A 26850-nucleotide genomic window follows, 5' to 3' on the forward strand; every position below is an offset into this window, starting at 1 on the left:
TATCTTTTTGTTGTCGAAAGCGACAACCTTCATTAGTGTTGTGTCAACTGTTTATGACATTTGTTTCATTAGAAGCCGAGTTATAGTGCCAAGAGTGACAGTGTGTTTTGACGAACGGTTGGTCGTCACAGTATTCATGCCGCAATCGACGAATTCTCGCTATCAATCGCTTCAAAACTTCGAGATAAAACTCACCATTGACCTTTTGGCCAGACGGAACGAATTCTTTGTGGATAATGCCAATGGAATCGTTGAAACAAATCAGCATTGTCTTTACTTTTGACTTCTACAAGCGACTTTTTTTTTTTTTTTCGGATGCCCCTCTTCTGGTGGTCTCCACTCAGCACTTTGTTTCGGGATCATACTCAAAACACCACGTTTCGTCACCAGTAACGATCGATCATTTCAAGGAAGTTTGAGTCCTTACGAGCGGTTTTAATGAGGTCCTTGCAGTGTCCAATTCCTTACATTTTTTGGTCGTCAGTCAATTTGTGGGGAACAAATCTCGAATTCAATTTACGAAGGTCCAATCTCTCGGTCAAAATGTTGTGCAAGTTGATTTTGAAATCCCCAAAATCTCACAGACGATTTCGGGTTTTCTTTGATGAAATCACGCACTTTTTGGATGTAAACTTCGCTCAGTCCAGTTTTTCGTCGTCCTCAGCGTCTCACGATCACTTTGAAATCGCTTAAACCACTCGTAAACTGGAGTACGGGATAAGCATTCATCACCGTATGCTTTTTGAAGCATTTCATGCGTGCGTTTAGGTAAAAACGCACGCATGAAATGCTTCAAATTCTTCTGCGATTGACTTTTGTTTAGCACAAAAGTCAATCGCAGCTCTCTATTTGAAACTCATATTCCGACCGTTCGTCAAAACACACTGCCACTCTTGGCACTATAACTCGGCTTCTAATGAAACAAATGTCATAAACAGCTGACACAACACTAATGAAGGTTGCCGCTTTCGACAACAAAAAAGATACAACAGATGGCGCCACTAGTTTCTTTTATTTTTGAAAAGATCGGTTTCTTTTTGGACAGAGAGTGTATCCTACGTGTCGTTAGGTTACGTTTTTGTAATACTGAATGAAACAGCAGAAAAGCACTTTTAGGGGATATCACCTGATGTAGGTTTGGAAACAGAAAAAAAAAAAAAAAAATTCGCAAAAGAAACTACTGCTAAAATTATTGGAAATCTTCAGAATATAAACAATTATAAAGATAATAGTTTACATCCTAAGTATTTCCAATAATTTTATTGAAAATTTTTATTTCCAATTAAAGGATGATGTCTAGCGCTGTCTTTTACGAGAATGGTCTGAAAAGTTCTTGGCCTAACAATGAAAAAACGAATTCATAATTTCAAAATTTTTTATTTTTCAACATGTAATCTCCCTTAAGACTAATACATTTATTCCAGCGATGCTCCGGTGCCGTTATTCCGTCCCTGTAGTGGTGCTCAGTAAGATCTGCGAAATACGACTCTACAGCTAAAACCACCTCTTGATTCGAAGAAAAACGATGACCAGGAGGAAGATATTTAGTTTTGGGAAGAGATAGAATCAGAAGGAGCCAAATCTGGGGAATAGGGTGGATGTTCCAACAATTCATAGTGTTGGAACACCCCCATTGCCAACACACCTTTGTGGGCAGGTGCATTCTCCTAATGAAAGATGATTTTTTTCCTTCTGCAAACCGGGTCTTTTCTCACGAATTTTTTCGTCTCGTCTGGTTAAGAGATCGGAATAATATTCCCCAGTTATCATTTTACCCTTTTCAAGATAATTAATAAACAAGATGCCTTTAGCATCCCAAAACACAGATGCCATGACCTTTCCTGCTGATAGAACCGACTTTGTCTTCTTTGGCACTGAACAACCGGCTTCTGTTGTTTGGATTCTGGTGTGTAATGGTGAATCCAATTCTCATCCATAGTAATAAATCGATGCACAAAATCAGTTTTATTCTTGTTAAAACTTTCCAAGCACTGTTCAGAGATTTTCATGCGGGTGCATTTTTGATCTGCTGTGAGCAAGCGCGGCACCCATCTTGCGCAAAGCTTTTTGATTTGCAATTCTTCATGCAAAATATATCCTACACATTCTTTTGAAATGCCTAGTCTCAGCAATTTCCCGCATTTTGACTCGCCGGTCATCCAATACCATATCGTGCACTTGATCACAATGAATCATCTTCAAGGTTGGTACGGCCACGTTTAAACTCGGCAGCCCATTTCTTAATTGTCGAAAACGAAGGAGAAGAGTGCCCATAAACTTTTATGACTTCGAATGAATTTCTTTTGGCGTTAAACCTTCTTTTAGAAAGAATTTTATAACCGCACGATACTCAATTTTATCCATTTCAAGGGATACAGACAACACATTTGCTTCAGACAGCTGTATAAAACAAATTACTTGATATTATGATTTGCTATTTCACATGGATGCTTATGATATACCAACTCAGAAAAAAAAAATTTTTCGCCGATAGGGTCGCCATTTATGGTCGAGGTCATTTCAGACCACGCTCGTATAAAGATATCCTAGACGGATTTGAAAGCATCTTTTAAAACGACTTTTAATCTGAAAGAATTAGCCACTGCCATACGGTGGGGAGAATTTTTTTTTTTTTTTGCAAAGTCTACATTCTTCTCAAACGAAAAAAAAATCAAAGAACTGAGCGAAGACATTCGATATGGCTTATTAGTCTCATCATATAATAAATAACTACATTTTTAAAATTATCAGGAACACGGCTGAAAAATGATTTTTTTTTTTTTTTGCTTGAGAGTTACACATAAAAATTCGCCAAAAAAAAAAAAAAAAAACGCGTTACTCATTCTTAGTTAAACAGATATCGTATCCTTGTTATCCAAAACTCTTTCTCTAATGGCATTATTTCAGTCTTGTTTTGTTGTTGATTTAACGAGTTTGCTCTAAATACTTATATAGTCATGGACCACTTACCTATTCCACTATTTTTTATTTTTCATATTAAATTAGAATTTTCCTTACTGGTGATAACTGGCACTACTTTTGAGAAGGACGCCAAATCAGTAGTACCAAATTATCTCTAATAATTTGCATGTATGTATATGGAAACATTTAGGTATCATATTTCCCAAATACTTCCATTGAAGAACTCAGAGAAAATTGATTGATTAGTATGACTCCAATGGTTAATTCGACACTCATTTATTATACAAATTTTGCATAGATACGTCAGGAAAAACTCGAACATATTTTCAAAATTACGGACTATTTCTTAACTACTGTTAGAAAAACAAGTCTAAAGATTTTTTTCTGCCAAACAGGTTTGCCGAAGTAAGATATGAATGTTAATTAGGAGAAGAATGACCGATTGAACTAACCTTAGTTCAAAAAAAAAAAAGTTTCCAGTCTGACTAAAATAGGTGTTTGAATAATTAAATTGTATTTTCCCTAATGACTTCCGCCAGTAAATTACAAATGTGTTTAGTTTCTTATCACCATATAATTTGAACAAACTAAACCACAAGCAATACATATTTTAAGGTAAAGAAAACTACTGTTATATACATGATTTTTTCCTCCCGTGCTGAAGACGTTGAGTCAGGTCGTTAACCGGGCTGCGACCTCTTCTACGGATAACCTAAAAAGCTTGCCATGCTGCAAATCATCTTTCACCACCACAAGTTATTACAACTACTAAACCAGTGTGCTTTATATGCAGATTTGTCTGAAAACTAAATAATAAAAAGAAAAAATGAAAATCAAAGTTATAGTCGATTGTGACTATCAGGTGATCGATGTCAATACCTAGGGAATAATTAACGGGAATAATTCTATGTTGGAACTTTAATCTCGAGATGAGACTTGAAAATCATTAACCTTTCTAACTCAAAAGTTTCATACAAAGAAACATATAACAAACACTTTTCAGAAGTCCGACATGCACATTAAAACAGCCTATTAGTTAAACCAATCGACTGTTTTCCACAGCATCTTTCTTGAAAAAGCGTCCAGAAATGTTCTATCCAACTGCGACATTTAATCAACTACTCCAGGAGTTAACTTTTCATCGAAAAAAAAAATGATTGTAATAACAGAATATCTTGTAGGCACAAAGTGTGTCTGTTGCGCACAAAGTACTTACTATCCCAAATTTCATTTAATTTCCTTAATTTATGGATAGTTTGAAATAGAAATCCTTATTAAAATATAAATACAAGATTCCGTTTTCTTCTGTATGAAATAATTTGATCTGCCAATAATATGCAGCTGCTTGTTATTAATTGTATTTGTGTGTTTAGCCAAGTAGAATTTTGATAGTATGCCTTTCATACTGTATTATCTTGTGTGTCTATTCTCATTAGAAGCCAGTCAGTCTTATTTGATTTGATTACATTTCGTATATATGATTCAATTAAACGATATATTGTTTAATTATTAACACGTTTTATAAAATCGAACAAACTGCATGAGTTATAGTATGAAAAAAAAAAAGTAATGAAAAGGTGATAACATCTGATTTAATTTAAATGAGCAATGTTTTATAGAGGCCATCGCCTTTCCCAGCTGTCGAATAAGATCGACAGTTGGGAAGAGAGTTCGAAACACGTGCCTTTCGAAATCTCATGATGGCATGGATGTCTGTGAAAGGCTTTAGGTGACATACGCAGTAGATGTAACAGCTGGTTTTCGGGATTATCTAACAATCAGTCTACCATGGTACTATTGTACTATAGGTTTACAGCGTTTTGTGGGTGGGAGTCATATTTTGGTTTGGCTGATAATAATACAGGAGAATCCCCTTCATTCATGAAATGCTACAGATAACACCGAGTTAGTTCTAATCAAATACAAAAAAATCCGATGACTGATGGTGGCATAAAATTAGTTGCGACACACAGGTGTTATATAACAGACTCCTAGTTAACTGTCGTACGAGCTCTTCCTATCCTCCCCAAACATTACATTACAAAATGAATGGACCTGTTCTGATAATTTTTTTATACTGAGAACAAATTCTGGAGTTTGGGATCTCTAGGAAATCCAAAATTTACTAACGTGTGATTACGTATTTTTACTTGGTGATGCGGTTCACGTATACATAATCCCTTAATGAAAGATGTCATGGTGTCACCGTAATACTGCAAACCAATTTAAGGTATCGTGAAGATAAACTAGTTTAAAGACTGAGAAAGAAAAAAAAAAAATCACTGCTCTTAAGTATTTTCCTGAAGATCAGGAATGTGTAGAGTTGTTGAGTAGGATTTGCAGTCAATTTAAAAAAGGCATATTTTTAAACATACCGATGTAACAGAATAATCAAAATGAGCAGAACTCTGTCACAGACTTCAGCATTAAAAGAGGTTGAAATGCGAAAAAGGTATGCGTTGGCACACTCACGAGTGCCCTACTCAATTGCAAAAATGCAGAAAAGATATACGCAGTAGATGTAACAGACCAGATTTGCTAAATTAAGATTTACTAGTTGAATTTAACAAAGCTCCAGGAGTGGTCAAAAATTTACCAACAGATAAACTGCTGGCCATTTATTCCAATCTAATCCAGTAAAGGGTTTTCAATTGTTCGACTTATTTCCTTTATATGAATAACTGATTGATATATGCATGTTTCCATTACAGCGTGGTGTATAAAACTTGGATTCTTAGATATGATTAAAATAATTTCATGTTTGATTTTTGTGCAGTTTAAAATTAAATCTGATTTGCATCAAAATCATACCAAATAAGTGTTGTTATTTAAACAAAAAGACTATTTGCGGAACTTGCTTTAAAAGATGGAATAATCAGATGACGAAAAACACGATCAGTGTTATGCATCGTCAATTATGTTTTAAGTTAACTATGGTTTCCGAAGCTGAAATTCTGTATCAGTAATAAGAGAAGGGTGGAGGCTACACGCCTGCTATTCAGATTCACGGCGTGTTAACGAGATTAGGCATAACAGAAGATGTAGAAAAGTGAAGTCACTGCAGCCAATGATATTTTTCAAAATAATACTTAGTCAAGGGGAGGCGAGTTTCATGTTTTGCCTATTTGTATATTTTGATCAAAATAATTCATCAGCATAAGTTTGCGTGTGTTAGCAAAAAATCTGAGCTGATTGTCATGTTTTGTCCTCTTTACGTGCGAAAAGAATCTTCTAAGGATTAAAAAAACATGCATTCCTGTATGTTTGCTTATGTTCTAGTTTTGAATTTATTTATTTATTTATTTATTTTTATTTTTTTTATTTTTTGACGCGACAATTGTCAACGATCTTGAAATAGGCCAAAGATAGAAGATTTTCTTCAATCTACAATGTATTTATGAGATTTACGAATTAGTGCAAATTTATCTTCGAATACAGACTTCTGTGCGTGACACTACTTCCAGACGCAACTAAAAAGATTTGATACCTTACTTGGTTTCAAGAGAAGTCTTTTTAACAAACAATCTAAAATATACTTTCACAATGAACAGGTATAAAAGGAGGAATGAGACAAGAATGTCTATTATCCCTACTGTAGATTGGGTTCTCATCAAGAGTCATGCAAGAAGTACACCAACACAACCAGAAATACAACTAATGCATTTCAGCTAATGGAAGAAACAAATAACCTAGACATATGCACAGGGGACACGGTAATAACCACTAAGAATGAAGTATAGTTCATTCTTAGTAGTTATTATTACAAAGTATAGTTAATTAAAAGGGAGATGTGGTAATTTTGGTCTATAAATAAATTCGGAAAACAAAAACGATGATAACAATTACAAATAAAGGATTGAATAAAAGCTTAAACAAAACAGGGCATTTCACAGAATAATACATGTGTGTGTGTGGGAAGTAATCTGTTTTTAATGGAAAATGAGAACAAGAAATAAAAAGACGAATACAAATAGTCAATCTTAACATGAAACAAACAGCAATGGAAAAGTCAATATAAATACAAGAATTAGACTGTTAACTTACTAATATTCATTCTACATTAATTTATACCTCAGAAACATGCACTACTGGAAGAGAGGGGGGGGGAAACCTAATGGCTCTGCAGTGAAGAATGATGAGGCTTAGCTTGATAGCAAAAGTTATAAATAATTGCTTGAAAGGGCAAACCAAGAAAGAAATAAAGAAAGTCAAGTGAACACGATCTGGAAGAGGAAAATAAAGTTCTTAGGAAACACGCTACGAGAAGGGCTGACCAATATAATCATCACAGAAAACCTACAAGAAAGAAGAAGCCGACCGAGACATCATTATATGAAGGAGACACAAAGCACTGGACAGACAACATCTGCAAAGATGCAGAGGATAGGAAGTGAAATACAATATTCGATACCTTGAATGCAATATTAGGCACACTATTATTCAGTGTAACTCTGAAATAAATGAAGTTCATCGCATGCTGACAATTTATTGGCGGACACTTCAATTCTTAAGTCTGTGAATATATCTTAAGGCATTAATGTATAACTTCTTTCGGGAAGAGTTGATCCATAATGAATATGTTTTAAATCTGACGGAGAGACTAGGATCATCGTAACAACAGCTTGATTAAAGCAGGAAAACAGAGAATAAATAGTATAACTGAAGTGGAAGAATACTGATGTTATAATTAGAAAAGATAGAAACTTAAAAAATCTTCGAAATTTATCACAAAGTTTATGAGAATATAACCTTCGCCATAAGAACTGCCTTGGATTAGCGCTACTTAAAAGACATAGAATCTCCCAAGGAGCTCATGATAGTCGCATTTTATAATAGAAACGTTATTAATAAACAAAGTTGTGTAAGATTTTTGAGTAATGTGCCTCGTTTCCTCGCAAAAACAAATCCTCCAAAATGATCATTTTATGAGTCGGAAGATGGTGGTAGTTATTAGACCATTTTATGTTGTTTAACATGCTAATATGTACTGAAGAGTGGGATTTTGAGCGTCTCAAATCTACAATCTCTAACGAAATGAAAGGCTGCTGGTAAGGCCGTCTTCTTAAGAACTAGCTGGCCGAGTGAACAAAGTCTCTGCTATCCCATCTTCAAACTGTGAATGTGAATTCAACTGTGCATGGACGCGATTGTTTCTGGGTGTGTTCAGCTGCAGATGGCTTTTTTTTTTTTTAACACCAGATATTATACAATCACTATGCTTACTGAAAGCCTCAAGTGTTTGTTTTTTTAAGAAAAGTACTATGTTTGGTCACTGCGAGTTTCCGGATTAGCTAACATTTCTTACCATGCAGTGCTCGTGTATAACAAGTTAATAAAGTTGCGTGGATGGAACTGTCATAAAAATGTCAGGTCAGAAGGTGACGTGATATGTCCTTAGACCGGAAAGGCCTAGAGTTCGAATCCTATACGAATGCGAATAACCTTTATTTTATTTTTAAGCTGAAGGCGAGTTAAAGCGTTTCATACAAGAGTTTAGCGGGTAACAAGGTGATCTCCCCCCCCCTCTCTGGGAACAGCTGCTTTTTTTTTTTAGTTAGTCTCGTTATGGTCTTGGTTGTCTCATGATTATTCAAGCTAAATCCAAGGTTCGCTACACAATCTCATAACACGTCCTGTAGTTAGAGATACATTCCCCACCCCCAGTGAATATTCAAACCTACGATCATAGAACTCACTACTCGTATTACCGTTAAGTACAACTAGTTCGAAAACTGAAGAAATAATATTTTTCCCAGGGAATATGAGAAAACTGACAAGCATATAGCTCACGCAGTGCTGTTGTAGAATTTACACCATTTCCTGGCTTTGCTAGCAAGGCATAACGGCTTCGATCCTACTTTGACATGAATGTTTGTAAAAACGTTTTCCATTTCCGTAGCTTTGTTCTGTTTGTTAAAAACCACTGGAGAATGGATAATTAAAGTTTTTATAAAAGTTCCTCGCTTTCGAAACCGAATTCGAACCTAGAAGAAAACCGAGGATGTGAGGTCCAGCATGTAAAGTTCGGTACAAATCTCTACAACTATGGATGCCTTGAAATTTGGTGAATAAATCTACTGCTACTTGAAGGGAAGAAATGCTGAAAACGCATAACTTTTCAGTAAAGAATAGTCCTGAAAAGGTTTGTGCTTTTTTCAGCATTATCATTGGCTGGTCGTGGGCCTCAGGGCCTAATTATTATGTAGAATATGACTGAATTTTAACTAAAATATAATAAAAATTTTCAACCACATTTTTCAAGCTCATAAAAAGTTTTAAAGATGAAGAAGGTCAAATTCTTACTTATCCTGTCGGTTCTTCTATTCTCCCAGTAGCACATAAACAATTACATTCCTCTTCCTATATACAGGGTAGAAAATGTGGTTGCACATATGTATTATAATTTACAATTAAGTTATTGTAAAAATCATCAGAAATAAGATATTTAACCAACAATTAATAAACTTCTATAATCAAAATACAGCATAATAAAAGGATCTCATATGAGATATAAATAATAGATCAATAATTTTAATAAACATTCTGTACCACAGCCACTTCAGAATGTTATTATTATTCTCATTAGAAAACAAGAAAAGAATAAAGAAACACCACTTTTTTTTTTTTTTAATAGATGAAGTAGTAGTAATCGAAATTCGTTCATTTCAAAAATACAACAAAAGAGATGATCAGGAAAAGTGTGCACAAAAGCAGACCAATCCCCCCCCCCACACACACACCAATGAAACGAATGATGGTATTGTGCAATAGCTTGACTTTAGGAAAACTGTCGTGAACGATCTAAGTAGATCTGGAAAATGTAAGGCTTCACTGGCACGCTCCTCTATTATGAGGACATATACGAAAAAGAGGTACGACACGCAATGAAATGTAAGGTGACTTCTACTAGTTTTCTTTCTGTTGGTTATTTTATTACGAAATCAGGGATAAGTCTTCAGTTTAGTTTTCTTCAATATTAGTTTTATAACTTAAGGTGTAAAGAAAGCTAAAAAATGAAAAAGCATACCAACTGCAACAATATAGTTCGAGATAACGAATTTAAGGTCAGATCTTTTTTTTTTTTTTTTTTTTTTAATATAACCGTGGTGTGTGCCCTCGCACGTTACTTTAACGCAAGCCACCGTACATATGAAAGGTTGAAGATCCTAAAATGTTCACGGAACAAAAATAATTATATACATTTATTCATTTGTTTTTAACTTAAATAAGAACGATATGTCATTTTAAAATAAATTTGCAAAATCTTTATCATTTTGTATGAGTACCGATGCTATTTGCTGATAAGATTCCCAGTCAATTAAATCATTTAGGAAGTAAATGGTGATCATTCGACTCCGACCAGTGCAATACGACTTTCCTGTTGGGTACCTAAAGTGGGTGAAATCCATGTTTAGCCTCCATAGTACAGTCTCCGCTTTTTCTTTCCCTTCTCTACCAAGGGGTTGTGAGTTAATGCCTCCAAGGATGATATGAGCATCCCGAGGTCCCAATCCCTCCCCCATACGGGGGTGGTTGGTAAAACGGTTTCAAAGGCCAGTAGCCGGATAGTGTAGTATACCGAATATAACGAAAACGCAACAGCAGAGTCAAGGGAAATATGATGCATAATCTTGCTCCTATTATGTTAGGAGTGCTGGAAGACGTCGGAGTGGTGCTGGATGGAGATCGTCTTATCTCCTTTCCCTTGTACAGAATACTCAAAAAGTAATTTTCAGTGCTAGGCCTAATATTAAAATCGCATTTTTTTTAATACAAGTAACAAGCAAACCGAAAAATAAATACCACGCGACTGTAAATGCATTTCAGTGACATTTGCTTTAAAATGAACTCGACGAAGTGATCTGCACATGTGTGATTGGTTTGTAATATTTTAGGGATTTCTGAGCTTCATTGAGGACTCATCGATGGGAGAAAGACGTATGAAGCTGATATGGAGAACTAAATTAATGCAGAAATCATATTTTTCATATATAAATAGCAAATTTGTTTTATTCTTATTATTTTTATTACTATTATTATTAAATACTCTGGATAAGAGTATTTAATAATAATAGTAGAAATGCAGTAGCAAACTTTTTTCACTTGATTCTAAAGTAAAATCATGCGATGGTACTGACACCAATTTATTAAGTCTGCACGCCAGTACCATCGCAACTAGGCTACTTGTATATAAAGGCAAAACTTCACAACAAACAAACGGCCCCAGTATATCTTATAGGATGCTAGAGCAATTCTTCCATGTTCCAAACTTCAGATGCCTGTTCACAATCAGACCGAAATCCTCAGCCTCCTCAATCTCCTGAAGCGCAGTTCCAATACTACCATATACAGTCTAATCTCTTCATTCCAAAAACCTTACAGCTGGCAAAAGAAACTGGTATTTATTCTCTTCTACCAAAATTAATCATCTCTTTAAGTCATCCTGAAGTGCTACGATATCAGTCATTTCTTACCGCTTTTTGTTTTTTGTTTTTATTCTTTGCATCACCTGCAAAAACTAACTGTCCTCCCCTTTCAAACCATTTACATCGTTAATTACAAACAAAACAGAAATGGTGCAAAGGGTGAGAATGTGTAAGATTGCCACTTGCCATTTTTATCCTCTGGGATGGTTCTATATACTCTACTTGTCGATATCTGTCAGTCGTCATCTTTCATAGCGCTAGTCTGTTACCTACTGCGAACTATAATCCAAATTATATAATAAAAAGTGGTCATAAAATAACTATTCAAAAGCTTGGACAACCATTCTAGAAATCTTAACTGGTCTGTAATTCAATTCCTCTGTTATGCCACCCCTTTTATGCAATGACACTATCTCATGTTCTTTCCACTATTTTGGTGCAATGCCAGAATTGACTTAAAGTGAACAATCACGTCAAATATACTGCTGCAGTTTACTTAACTTTCATTCGCATTCACCAAGGTTATTCTTCGTAAAGAATTTTTTCCCCTTTCGCTTATCACATAGCGGAATTTCGTGGTGTTCCTTTATCCTATTTATCTAGTTTCCTTTCACCTTAACCCGATTTTACTTTATCTTGCCAGTTCCTGACACTTTTCTAGCCTACGCGCTGTAGTATAATACTCGTGTATCCTTATAATATACCATTTCGCTTATTTTCTCCACAATATTAGAACAATCTCACATAAGCTTCTTTTTCATGTGCTTAATGGCGTCGTTTATCCATTTAAAGTCTACTTTCATAACCTAACTCTGACAACGCCATATAACACTGCTATTTTCAAATATATACATTGCCTGTTGCCCTTTTTTCATCAATGTTTTTCCCGTTGAGATCTTTTCAAATATCAAATTCAAGTTACTGTCTAAGCTTCCTATATTTTTTTTAAGAGAGGTGTCTGACTAGTAACCATACCACGACTGCATAACTAGTCAGCAGGGAACTGGGAACTATAGCTCACTCCAATGGCTAGTAGGATGACCACTTAATTTACAGTTACATGCTTTGAACTACCACCAGCTTTTGATTCCGAAGTCCTCCCTACTCATTTTTATATGCTGTCTTTTCTCAAACATGCTAAAACATCATTTAGCGGCTAGAAACCCATATATGAGTTTCCATGCTGTCCCTGACAAGTGGAGAAGAACTTTTGGCAAGAGGTGCTATGATAAGTTACCATATCAATGGCCTATCCGTTCGTGACATTGGTCTCAGAACATTATGAATAGCAACAAGTAATTAGTGGTTTCTTTGCACGATTCCTGGAACAGAGACGATTAATACTTTGTGAACGGTTCAGAATATATACACCGTACAGAGCAGTCAAATGCCAAAACGCATTAAAATATTTCAGAAAGTCAAATGAATTTTTCCTTTCCTTTTCGGCAAATTGAAAATGATTAAATATTTTCATTTTAACTAACATTTGCCATAGTTTCGGAAGAGATAGCCATGTTAGTATGAAATCCAATATTCAAATAACCAATGGTAAAAATATTATACCAAAATAAAAACAAATAGTCAATAAAGGCATTGTAAAATACAAGTCACAAGGAATATTACCAATTATATTAATATCCTTCAATTACTTGTTTAGGACCACTTAGCATTTAAGATAGCTGCTGGCATAATACTTTCCGTAAATTTATTCCAGAGTAACAACACTAAAAGAATATTTCCTTAGAGTATAACTGGTTAATTTTATAAATACAAATCTGAAATATTTTCGATTTTTTTTTTTTTTTTTTTTTGGTAATTAGAATATTTTCTTTTTGTTTCCCCTATGTGCCTCCCGCTCATGAAAGGTTGTAAACCTAAAGTAAATTAGTTTTGTGAGTGGGCTAAGGATATTTTTCTATTAATTTTATATTTTTTTGTATTTTTTTACATGAAATTTTTAAGCCACTCCAGGCCCCAAATAAAGCGATGCTGTTGTCTCAAACAATGAGATGTATTAAAAATAGCAGTTATTTCAATCCACTTATTACCATGCTTTTTCGTAATTAACCCAAATACCTAACTTCATCGAAATGGGTTCAAAATGTATCGTGAAATTTCTGCAAACACTAGCGCCTGTCGCGGATTGCGAAACAGCATTCCTTTTTTATCTGATTTTTTTTAATCAGTATTCTCGTATAAGCAAGTACATGCAGTATATCTTTTTGCTGTATTTGTTCATTCGATTCAATGAACTTTGCTAATCTAGATTTGTCATTCTATTCCTTGGAATTTGCTTAGAGGATGTTGTTCTCCCTTCACCTTAAAAGCAGATTATGGATCATAAAACTGCTCATCGTATTCAGCAGCATGAAGGCTTTTAATTAGCAAGAGGCCTTTATGCATAAGGACGTTATTAAACGCACTCCTTAGAGAGTACCTCTTGCAAATTCACATATATTAACTCTCTCTGTCCCTAAGAACTACTCTCTAGAACTCGGTTTTATCGGTAAAAATTAGACGAAAATTGCCTAGGTTTGAAAGTAATAAGCAGAAATGGGGATAAAACAAGTTGCTGCCAAAAGTAGATGTAATTTCGTCCATCTCCCATTTTTTTTTTTCATTAAAATATTTACAATTTCCGATAGTGGCATTCTAAGTAACTCTGCGATCCTTGGAGAATGTGAAAATGGAATTACCCATGAACGCAGGCAATTGCAAAAAAAAAAAAAACCTTTTCATTTCAAAATTAGTTTAAAAACCCGTATCCTTCAAAAATTCAAACAAACATCATGATTAGCTTTGATATTTTTGTTAATGCACCAATAAGAGATTCTTAATCTTACTAAGTTTCACTTCCCGTACTAACTCCTTTTCACCGTTTTTAATTTTCTCATTTTTAATTATTCAAACTCAATGTTCAGGCAGGTTATTTTACGCACAGAAAAAATATACAAGAAATCAGATGAGACCAGAATGGATTGCTTCCCCTTCTCTTCCCTTGTAGCCAATTTCTATATGAGCAAGTGTCTCAACACGGTGACACTAAAACCTTTGGTTTAGCTGCACTATACGGGAAAATGTGTTTGATGTCTTAGCCCAAACACATTTAAGCTAATTTAAACAGCTAGCATCCAAAAATACATTTCATTATTAATAAAAAAAAAAAAATTTTAAATCAAGTAACCTGTGACCTATACACATTACTCGAACATCTCTCAAATGGCTCACTATTTCTGTTTAACACACACTGAAAGAAACTGTCAAATATTATAGGCAAGTGTATTAAAGCCACATATGCCTAACGGATTGGAATCCTTTCAAGTGGCATAATGGACAGATTATGCTTAAATAACTTTGTCAGAGTGATATACAAAGAGAAGAAAATTAATGAATACCAAAACCTTCGTTTTATAATGGTATCACCCATGTCCAGCCTTGTGCAGTATGGCATCAAACACGGAACACAGGATCCTTTGGAAAGGCACCCGAGCTTGCCGACAGAAGACTTTTACGTATGAAAAGCTTGCTTAATTAAGAAGGGTTGTGAAGTCTACGTACATCGCCTAAATTAATCAATGGACTATACCCCTAAATTATTATTATGAGACCTCAAGGGAATCAAGAACTCATCGAGGGAGGCCATACTATTCGCACCAGCTGGTATACATGTTCTGGAATTCATTCACGCTACTTGAACAGACAATCCATTCCAATCACGCACTATTCTATGAGAGAAAAATCTGGTCCTAATCCTTTTTTTGGCAGCATTCATACTCAAATTTCAAGGATGTCCTCGCATCCTTTTCCTCACCCTCAATAAATTGAAAAATTTCATTTGTTGGAATTCTGTATAACTCTTTCAGAAGTTTGTAAGTCTCAATCATATCATTCATCTTTCTTCTGTGTGCTAGTGTTCTGCAGCCTACAAATTCTCAGTCGGTCTTCATTATCTGTATTCCACAATCCTGATATGATTTTTGACACTCTCCACTCTATCAGAATCACCACGGAAACCAGACCTACGCGCAATAGTCCAAGTGATGTCTTATCAAGGCCTTGTAGAGAGGCAAAAAATTACTTCCTTATCTTTACATGTAAACGTTCCTTTCAGTATTGCCATTATTCTTCGAGTTGTATTTACAATTTTTGCTATATGACCCTTGAACTTCAGCTTCCTATCTACTAAAACTACAAAATTCCTAGCCTCATCAGTTTCTTCAAACATAATCTAACCAATATAATACGACATTGGATATCTAATCATACCAAAGTGCATGCCCTTATATTTATTAACATTGAACTGACAGCCATTTTCCCATGCCCAAAATTCCAGCCTATTGAAATCATTCTGCAAGTATCAGTAGCACTCCTGATTACCTTGTCTATCTTTGCATCATCAGCAAATAGCTGCATGTCGCCTGTCAAATCCTTCCCGATGTCATTAATGTACAGATGAATAATGGACCAAATACTCCTTAAGGCACACTACTGGTTACCTTGAATCTTGCAGATTCACCCCATCCCATATACGACTTCTTGATATCTGTCAGTCACCCTCCTATCTATGCCAATACTTTACAATACAATCCCATATTTTCCAATTTAGGCAAGTCTTCCATGCTGTGTTCTGTCAAAGGCCTTAGCAAAATTCAAAAATATCAAGGTGTATCCATTCCCTTTGTCTAACTTAGTGGTAACATTATTATAGAATGTGAGCAAGTTGTTAAAACATGACCTTCCCTTATAACCCCATGCTGTTTGTTTCAAAGTAGAGATTCTCTGTCCACCCATTTCTGAATTCGCGCCTAACCAACGTTTCCAAAATCTTCACTACCATGCCTGAGATACTGATTGGCCGACAGTTGGACATCAGTCTTTGCACTACCCTTGTGCAATGGGATTACCATACATTCTTTCCACTCCTGTGAAATCTTCCCAGTTCTGAGACTCAAATTATATAGCTTGGTCAAATGAATAGCCAGTTCAGCTGCACACGCTTTTAGAATCCGTGCTGATGTCCCATTGGTTCCTATTGAAGAATTGTTATTCAGTTTATACAACAGCTCTAGTACTTCCTCCCCATACGAGTTTCCTCATACAGTGAAGAGGTAGCAGTGAACTCAATATTGCATACTACCAGGTTGATAGCTTTTAGCAAAATGAGCACTCATTAATTGAACAACCTCTTCTGCATCTGTCACCCTCACAATATCTGCATTCAGTCAAGTTATTCTTTCAAATTCATTCTTTCTTTTACTTTTAACTACCCGCCCCCCCGCCGCGGACACTGTAATCAGATCTAACACTCTTTGGCCACGAGTTCTGTCACATGTTACTTGAGGAAGTTATCTCGCAACAGCTCAATGAATTCAGTTTCATTCTTCTAATGCGATTTCACTGCTACCCAACCAATACCCAATCAATGTTTGTATTAAAGTCTTCATTATGATTACTCTTTTCACACCTTCGCATTTATTTGGTGATGCATTTCTTCATATCATTAGCAGCAAGAGGCTTGCTGCTAATGATATCCTCCTCTGCTATCCTTCCAAAAAATACTGTACCCTTTGCACTCGATACTAGTCATCTTCTGATAGTCAGGTCTCACTAATGTCTACAATATGAGGTCCCAATATATTAACCAAGGCAACAAACTCTATTCCTTTGTTTCTAATACTCTTAGCATTCGTGTCCAAACATAATAAGTTACCTAATGTATAATATGTTAAGTTACCTCAATTACGTAAAGAAAAAATATTTAAACGGACATTTCGTGATGTATACTTATGCGCCTTCACAGTGAACAGACTGCCTTTTTTTTTTTAATTTTAATTTAAAAAAAGGTGTTATTTGTGTTACACATAATCTTTTATGCCAATTTAAAAGAATATCAATCCGTTGGCACATCATATTGGCATACTGCACTTACCTGGAACAGTTGGCTGACTGTTATATGTTCATGTTTCAAACTGCGGTAGTTGTAGTTTGTGTATCACAATGGATGAATCGAGTTACTGTTTCAGAATGTTCATGTTTAAGTTATCACTAAATGGTTATAGTATTTACTACGATTACATGTCTGAAAGTACAGCCAAAGTGCAAATAAACACACCTTGATACAAGTTAATAAAAGCTTTATTAATCAAATATTTTGATTTAACGGACCATCTACGGTGAAATGACAATTCAAAAGATAGAAAAACAATGGATTTTAAATGACACAATCCGCGGACTAGTTATGCGCGAAACGTATCGTTTAAAATAGTTCTTTAAACTTTTGAATTGTCATTTCGCTAAAGATGATCTGTCAGATCCAAATATCTGATTTAATAAAGTTCTGACTTCATTTGGCGACATGTTTCAGTATTTGCTTTCTGCTATGACACAAGTGTTTTTAAGGACACAAATACAATGACCATACCACTTTTAAACTACAAATCAAACTCGTTATTCTATTTATTCCATCCTTTAATACATCTAGAAGTATACAGAGTGCCTTATGCCTGCAATTATTTAGTCTACCACCGACAGACAGGAAGTGTTCGATTGGTTTGTTTTGAATTACAGCTGAAACGACTAAGGTTACGAGACTAGATTATTATGACAACTGAGGAATTTCTTTCTCTCTGGTTCATCCAGAAGCGTTGGTAAATGGCTTCCCTTCTTCAGACTTCAACAATTAAGGAGTGCTCCAGAGTTCTGTTCTATTAACTACCCTATTTCTCCTATACATTTCATCAGCCTAGTAAGAATCATATTTAAAAACAAACCATCCCCTCACAGCGATAACCCAATCCAAAGTTTTGTTGATGAGAATCCTCACCATTTCTGCTACTCCTTTGCAGTGCACAAACATAAGACCTTCATGTTATTGTTCAAAAGGGGAGCGAATAACAGTCTTTTTTTTCCCCACAGAGAAAGATCTTGACCTTCCCTTACCTTTAAATAATATTCAGATAATCACACTTTTTTTTTTTGGATTGACAATTTTTCTCTGGCTTTTCTTGGCGTAAACCACATTACATCAATAGCTTCCTCAGACAAAAGAAAAAAAAATTGCATCCTTTTCCTTTCCACTCAAGTTGCTATTTTTCATTCATTCAGCTACTAATTACACAGATTCGTCCAATTTTAGAATACTGTCCTATGTTTGGCATAGTGCACTAAAAATCTTACTAAAAAATCTCTGTGGTATCCAAAGGATAATGGTTTGGCTGGTTATGTCATTTATACAGAGATGCTATTCCACTAAAATAACATCCATCATTCTCCATCTTCCATTAAGCCTGGTAAAACATGAGCAGCAACTGCCTAACCCAACACCCCGACTGCAAATCCACCAAACCTGTTTCTTATCTTTTATTCAGACTGCATCAATTCTCTATAACAGGTTTACTCACAGAATCCTTCTCCCTCCACACACACCTTACCTTCAGCTTTTCGAGAAAAATACAGATTCCTTCTCCCTTAATCCTCGCCTATTGTAAATGGCACCAATGTACTATGGTTTCTGCAATCTCTCGTGTGCGAGTTCGATATATGTATATATAAATTTCATTGAAGTGATTTAGCCAGTTTTATATGTAGTGGCAAGGTTTTGATAAGAATATATAGAGGAGAATGTACAAATATAAGACTATGCAGGTAGGATTAACTGTCCTATCATGACATTAAGTAGATGCAATTTATACGAACTGAGTTAGCTTAGCAATATTACTATTATTCATCTTCTGTTCGACAGAAGATGAGTAAAACAAGTAAATGTTTCTGGAATATACAACTAGTGATGTTTTTTTTCCCTTCTTTTAATTAAAGCTTCCTCAGGTACTTACATTTCTAGAACTAACTTATCCGCAAAGAAAGTCAGTTAAGTAGTATACAATGGCCTCTCCGCTCTTTCGGGCAAAAGAAATTTCATTGATCTAATCAGTACTTGAATTATGAACTCGAATACTCCACGCCCCATTATTGGACACTGTACGTTAATTAACCAATGGTGGTTGTCTTTCACTTGTATATATTCTAGTAAAAAGAAGACTTACGATTTTCGAATCTCTAGATTATATATAATTATCCCATAAACGAAAGGTTGGCTAACCTATGGTAGGTTCATACCATGTGTGGGAAAAAACACTAGCAGAGCGCGGTTGGTTGAGCAGCATTTAGAATCTTTCTGCATGCAAGACTGATAAAAACACTATTTCCAACAATGAAATCACAGCCTTTGAACTTGACCGATATATATCTACGAAAGGCCTCCATCCTCTTATTTTAAGTTTCTGAATTACATAAGCTACCGTTAAAAAAAAAATGTGTAAATTCACGAACACGATACGTTTATCTTCAGCAACCTTACATCTCCTCCCTTTTCCTTTTTTAGATGCTTTTGGTAAATGATTAAGCACTTATTAAATACGTTTTGTCCTCTGTATGCAAGTTATTCCAGGACTAGGGCCAGATTACGTTGAAATTTGATATTTGGAATTATTACAAAAATATATCGCAACACCTCTGCTCTGACTGAATGAAACTTAATAAAAGATTGGATCTGGAATTTGCACAAGAAGTTGACTGGTTCAATTTTGGTTTCAATCGGACAGTTTTTATAGCTAAAATGTCTGAAGTAACAATTCTACAACAAATGAATATAATTTGATGAAATTCGGTATAAAATTAAATCTGTCAAGTAGTTTTAATCAGATCATTTGTAATCGAAAAACTAGACAAAATTATACCTAGAGCACATAAGCAAAAGCAGGTTATACACGATTCAAAAAATGTGCAACTTACGAAAAACTTTGTCAGAATTTTACAAAGTAAAACTCGAGAGATCTCCGAGTACAAGTCTATCACATATCTTGAAGTTCTCGGATAAAAGATAAAAAAAAAAAAAAAAAAAAAACCTAATAGTTTCAGCAAGAACGATATTTGTAAATAAAGTGATAATGTCAGAGCTGACCAGAAGAGATCAGTAAGCTGTAGAATATGTCCTTGATCCATGTGAGGAAGTGTATATAATATTCTTGATAAGTTCATTAGTTTTTGTTGCGAGTTCGCCAAGTGGGGTCTCTGTCTAATGCTGTGTAAATATTGGAATCTTCAAGGAAGCTTTTCATTTTGTTGTTATAATCTTCTAAGTTCAAAATCACTGTTGCATTGCCTTTGTCTGCTTTTATTATGACTACATTTTTATCTGATTTGAGTTTATTAAGGACTGCGAATTCTGTTTTTTGTAGGTGTTTTGATGGTAATTTGCAATTTAATAGTAGTGCTGTACTTTGAATGCGGATCAGATCTGCTATATCTCCTGATACGTTTCTTATTCCTTTTTCAATTTGGACTATGATATCAATTTTCGGGACTTGTCGAGGAGTTTCAACAAAATTAAAGCCTTTCATAAGAAGATTTGTTTCATCTCTCTCTCTCGTTAGAACTCTTGAGGAAAGGTCAGAGGCGTAGCTAGCGGGGAGCGATCCGCCCTGGGCGACACTTGGAATATTTTTGAACTTTTGCAATTAATTCTAAAATACAGTCTCGAGAACTCATTTCTAAATATTGTAATACTACAGCGAATTTTCCTCACAACTGCTGTAAGTGTTGCTAGTTGTGAGGGGAGTTTTTCTAAATAAAATTAAATTAAGAATTACCTTAATTACTATGAAATAGACTCCGCTAATAGACTTCGACGATTTTCCTAACAGAAAAGCAAGAAAAATATCATTTTAGAATGTTGAAATTAAAGTTTTACTTCAAAAATAAACATAGTGTTTTAATTTATTTCCCCATATGCACGTTGTTTTGACTTTTTGTAGTATTTTTGGTGTGTATTGAGAGGGGCGGCAAAAGCTCTAGCTACACCACACACCACTGGGAAAGGTTAATTACTACTTTGGATTGATCTAAATGTTTCCTTTGGTTTTCTTTTTCTTTTAAAAGGGAATAGAATTTTTTAATTAGGCTGCGTTTTTTCTTTTCGGCCACCATTGTGGCTTTATTGTATGTGATAGTGTCTGTGTTATTCCAAAGTTCGGACGGCAGTGATATGGCTAGTTCGTTATGTATATTACCTTAATCTTGGACAATTCTGCTTTGGTAACTGCAATTCTTTCTCTCAATATAGCTAATTCCGTTCTTTTGTATATTCTGTTGGCTTTATTGGAGTGGAATGCGCATTTGATTTCTATGAACTTGGACACAATTTCATTATCTCTACAACGCATTAAAAATATCAAACGATTGATAAAGTTCTGCTTTTTAATACGTAATTTCTCAAATTGTGAAACTTTAGATCAATTGAACTCAACGTGAGTTTCTATATTCAAGCGTAGGTTTCTGTGGTTAAGAAGTTCAATAGAAGTATTCCGGTTTTGTGACCACCTGTTTATTAGAGAACTGTTTTTAAAAAACTAAACAAGTACTAAAAATAACCCGACAAGTTTCGTTAGTCGTAAGACTCCGAACTCTGGAATAGCATAGACACTATCACGTACGATAAAGCTATAATGGTGGCCGAAAAGAAAAAGCGCAGCCTAATTAAAAAATTCTATTCCCTTTTAAAAGAAAAAGAAAACCAAAGGAAACATTTAGATCAATCCAAAGTAGTAATTAACCTTTCCTCAAGAGTTATAACGAGAGAGGAAACAAATTTTCTTATGAAAGGCTTTAAGTTTGCTGTAACGCCTCGACAAGTCCCGTAAATCGATATCATAGCCCAAATTGAAAAAGGAATAAGAAATGTATCAGGAGATATAGCAGACCTGATCCGCATTCAAAGTACAGCACTACTATTAAATTGCAAATTACCACCAAAACACCTACAAAAACAGAATTCGCAGTCCTTAATAAACTCAAATCAGATAAAAACCTAGTCATAATAAAAGCAGACAAAGGCAATGCAACAGTGATTCTGAACTCAGAAGATTATAACAACAAAATGAAAAACCTCCTTGAAGATTCCAATACTTATACAGCATTAGAGAGAGACCCCACTTGGCGAACTCACAACAAAACTAATGAACTTATCAAGAATATACCAAACTGTTTGGAAGAACTAAAAAGGAATTTACAATCAAAACACCCACTAGTGCCTAGAATATATGGAGTTCCTAAAATTCATAAAAAATATATCACTAAGACCGATAGTGGACGGAAGGGACTCTCCAACCTCAAATCTGGCAAAACACCTTATAAACTTGATTTTACCACATATAGGAAAAACAACATCGTTCATTAAGAACAACACAGACTTCATAGAAAAAATAAAAAGATATACACGTAGATCCTTCAGACATATTAGCGAGTTTAGATGTTGTCAGCCTTTTCATAAAGATTCCAAGAAATGAAACAGTAAACATCCTGGAGAATCTCTTTCCACCGGACATTGTACAGCTCTACAAACATAGCATAAAAAACACGTTCTTTAGATGTTGTCAGCCTTTTCACAAAGATTCCAAGAAATGAAACAGTAAACATCATGGAGAATCTCTTTCCACCAGACATTGTACAGCTCTACAAACATAGCATAAAAAAGACGTTCTTCTTTTACCAAGACAACCTCTGGAAACAAAAAGGACTAGAAATGGATTCACCCCTCTCACCAGCTCTAGCAAACCTCTACATGGAAAATTTTGAAAATAATGCTTTACAAAACTGGCACATAAAACCAAAAATATGGCTTCGCTATGTGGACGCTATCTTCATCATTTGGCCAGGAACAGCACTACAACTGATTGCATTTAAAGACTATCTTAATAACTTACATCCAAACACAAAATTCAAACTGGAACTAGAAGAAAATAAAAAAACTTCCTTTCCTAGACATCCTTACAAAAATAAATGAAAGAAAATAACAGCTTATCATTCTTCATCTATAGAAAACCAACAAACACAGGAAGATTTCTTCATGCGACCTCACACCACCACCCCAAGCAAAAAATAGGCCTAATAAAAACCCTTAAGGGATAAAGCATACATTCCCAGTACAGAAGAAAAGCGGAAAGAAGAAATACAATATTTAACACAGATCCTACAACTGAATAGTTACACAACTACAGTAAGATAACCAAGAAAATTTTCAATACAGCACTTACAAAAAGCTTAAATAAACAAGACTTCAAGAACGCAGTCACCCTTCCTTATATCAAGAATGTAACAGATAAATTAGCCAAATTACTCTAGAAGTACAACATAAAAGTGACTTTCCTGCCACTTGAAAAAATATCAAGATCTCTTCATCCTTCGAAACCCCCACATTACCCAATGAAAAAACCAGGGGGGGGGGTTATAATATTCATTGTTACTGTGGCATCTGCTACGTAGACCAGACATGGAGACCGGGGGAAATCCGCATGAGCGAACATCAAAAGGACGTACAAAAGATGAGAGAATATAAATCTGGCTCAGCATATCACACAGCTTCTACCGGTCATGATGTACTCTGGGATAGAACAAACATGTCCTATATTGATAATTGTTTCACAAGAAAATTCAAAGAGGCAGCAAATATGACTAAAATTCCTACGCAATGCAAGGTTTGATTTTAAATCAAGTTTGATCATCGTTTATTAAAAATTTACCCACTTCAGACCTCGGAGAGAGTGAGCGTGAACCACAGAACGCGACAACAAATAGCATTGTCTCCAACTAACAAGCATTAACGGTTGTATAGATCTATTATTCGGGTTATTAACGAATTTTTTGATGTTCATAATACCAACAAATGAACTTGTTTTTCGTTTTCTTATAGTTTGTGCTTTAAACTGTTAGTTCTCTTTACCCTGAAGATGTTAGTCTTACGACTGTCGAAACTTGGGTTATTTTTAGTACTTGTTTAGTTTTTTTTAAAAAAAAACAGTTCTCTAATAAACACGTCGTCACAAAACCGGAATATTTCTATTGAACTTCTTAACCACAGAAACTTACGCATGAATAAAGCAATATTATGTCTACAATAGTATGCTCAAAGAAGCTCTGGGTTTATAGTTGTAGTAATGAACAATACAACGAAACTTTTTTCTTATCACAGCCTGCGATTATTTCCTTACCTACTTAAAAAAAACGTGGCTGATTCGTCAACAGTTTTCGGACGAAAACACTGTTTTTGTCTGCACAAAAAAAAAAAAAAAAAAAAAATGGCCTTAGAACTGTTAACACTGCACATTTTATGATAACATTACGGAGTGCTCGGATGGAATTTCCTAGTATCGCGGAAACGGATATCGTATTTGACCAGGTCAAGCACGGGTATATTATCGATCCGGTACTTTCGATACCGTTTTCGGTTTATAGCATACACAGCACATACTTTCGAATAAGGTTTTGCTTGTTAAAAGTTTTAAAGCAAAAAGAAAATGAAATTTTGCAAGTTTGTGCATGCTTCTTATTATATGGTTTATTTTGGTGAAAAAAAGTGTTGTTCAGGTAAAATAAAAAATAAAAAACTATCTCCACTGGGGTCCGATTAACATCATCTTCTAAAGCAGCGACATCTGAACTCTCACCATCCTTCCTTTGACAGACATCATTCGTTACGGCTAATTATTTTAGCTACCGTTCTTCAGATGTTTTTCTTATTTTTTTTTTTTTTTTTTTAAAAACAATCCTCAAAAATGGGGCATGTCGAAAGTGATGGTTGTTACCTTTAAACAACGTAAGTCATGTAATGAGTACTATTATTTCAAGAATCATTTCGGCCCAAAATTCGATATGCTGTAGTATTGTTACTAAGTTTACCAATAGCCTACTTTTATTCGAGGTAAGTATTTCAGGACAGGATACTGCTGCCAAATTTTAAATTCTTAAATCCAATTAATGAAAGCACCACAGTATTTCGAGCCTCTGTAGCTCAGTCAGTATAGACGAAGCCCTTTGGCTGGAATCCCATTTAGGACGGGGAAAGAACCTTTCAGTTATTTTCAAATGAAGGAGAGTTAGCCGATGATGCAAGGGTTATTCTTCCGGGAAATTCGGGTTTGCTAAATACAGGCAAACCGGTCAGATGAATACACGCATCTACAGGCATAAAATACTTACCCTTAGAGGGATGGCTAGCTGTCAACAACAATTGGATGGGAATACAGTATTTTGTAAATAGAGTAAAACGATCAGAGTATCGCTTTTCTTTCTCTGAAGGTTACATTATTCTACAAATTTTGGAATGTAGTTGTTTCTTATTGAAAGACACTGAGAATTTCAATCCAAATGGAATTAAAGAAGCTGTTAACAGTGTAGAACTCATTACCACCACATACATTTCCACAGGTCTCAACTTCCAGCAGTTGATTTCACATAAATTCTTTTTTTCTTTTCCCATTGCTTAAAATCGCTAAGAATTTCGGCTCAATGAACCGAAAGATCGGATTATAAATAACAGGGGAGAAAAAGGTAAACGGAGAAATTTCCTCTGAAAGCGGCGTCGTTCAACCAATTATTGCCTATTATTTCTCGATTGTTTTAGCTATTTGATCTAAAAAAAAAGTGAATCAAGTAATGAGAAAGTACGAGTTATACAATTCAAGCTGCAGCAATTTGAAGCAGTAACAGACTGATATTTTTCACATATGATTTTTTTTTTAAATAAAACATGGACCTAACAGAATGATGGGTTGCGAAAACAGATGCAATTTATATCGTATGAAAACAAAACGATACGAGCAGTCTAGTTGAACTTTGAATCTGCTGATAATCTGAAATACGAGTCATGGTATTTTTCATTTATTGCCATGCCAATAAACCGAAATTCTTTTGACATAATCCAGTTATGTCAAGCATGCTTCAGACTAGAAGGAAGAAAATTAAAATTATAAAGCTCAAATTTTAGAAGTTTAAAAACCGTCTTTGTATTGAAATTATTACACCTACCCAGAAACTGTATATAAAGAGAGTTTCTAGGCTGTCAAATCCATACTCTAAATTTGATTTTCTAAATATAGAAAAGAAATCCAAAACTACCAACTTCTACGCCCTACTTAGAACCTCTGATGCAGTAGTATGGATTCAGCAGTAATTCCGTAGGGCTGTTAGAAGAATGATGAGCCATGCGTCCTTTGGCTGGAAAAGACCTTACAATTCTGGTAGGCGAAGTGAGAAATAATTCTCTGAAATGAAAGGCCTTTTTTTTTTTTTCAAATGAATACGAGTTGCCGGTCTTAAATAGAGGTAGAGAAGTTTCCAATCACTTCCAAAAACTCGATTGTTGATCTACAAACACAAACTGGCCAGAAATAAACACAAGACAATTCAATAAGAGGCACTAGAGTGAGTCATGAGTATGTAAGAAGCTTGAGTGCGAGGTGCGCTTAAGGGTAGTGGATTTAGAGAATGTTGTCAAAGGTAGGGAAGAAAATGTGGAGGACAAGGAAACATGGGAAACTTCTAGAGATAAAGAAAATAGAGAGGGAAAAAAAAAAAAAACCTGCACTCAGGGAATGAGAGAAAATGGAACCTGAAATGAGGAGATAAAGATTAGAATCGTGAATGTGGTTGAAAAGTAAATCCGGAAACA

General features: G+C 35.0%; 1 protein-coding gene across 2 annotated transcripts in view; it reads right to left on the reverse strand.

Moving 5' to 3' along the window:
- Positions 1-26850, reverse strand: part of LOC150100662 (circadian locomoter output cycles protein kaput-like) — a 287332-nt gene that overhangs the window by 212437 nt on the left and 48045 nt on the right. The window contains exon 2 of one of the 2 annotated variants that reach the window (XM_090401206.1): positions 9226-9282. The exons of the other annotated variant lie outside the window; for it this stretch is intronic. The gene's annotated coding sequence lies outside the window, so the exon portion shown is untranslated. The remainder of the gene's footprint in view (positions 1-9225; positions 9283-26850) is intronic. 2 annotated transcript variants of the gene reach the window in all.

The sequence above is a fragment of the Typopeltis vanoorti genome, chromosome 12 (assembly GCF_054136105.1).
Source record: "Typopeltis vanoorti isolate ZY-2024b chromosome 12, IOZ_Tvanoo_1.0, whole genome shotgun sequence".
Taxonomy (NCBI): domain Eukaryota; kingdom Metazoa; phylum Arthropoda; class Arachnida; order Uropygi; family Thelyphonidae; genus Typopeltis; species Typopeltis vanoorti.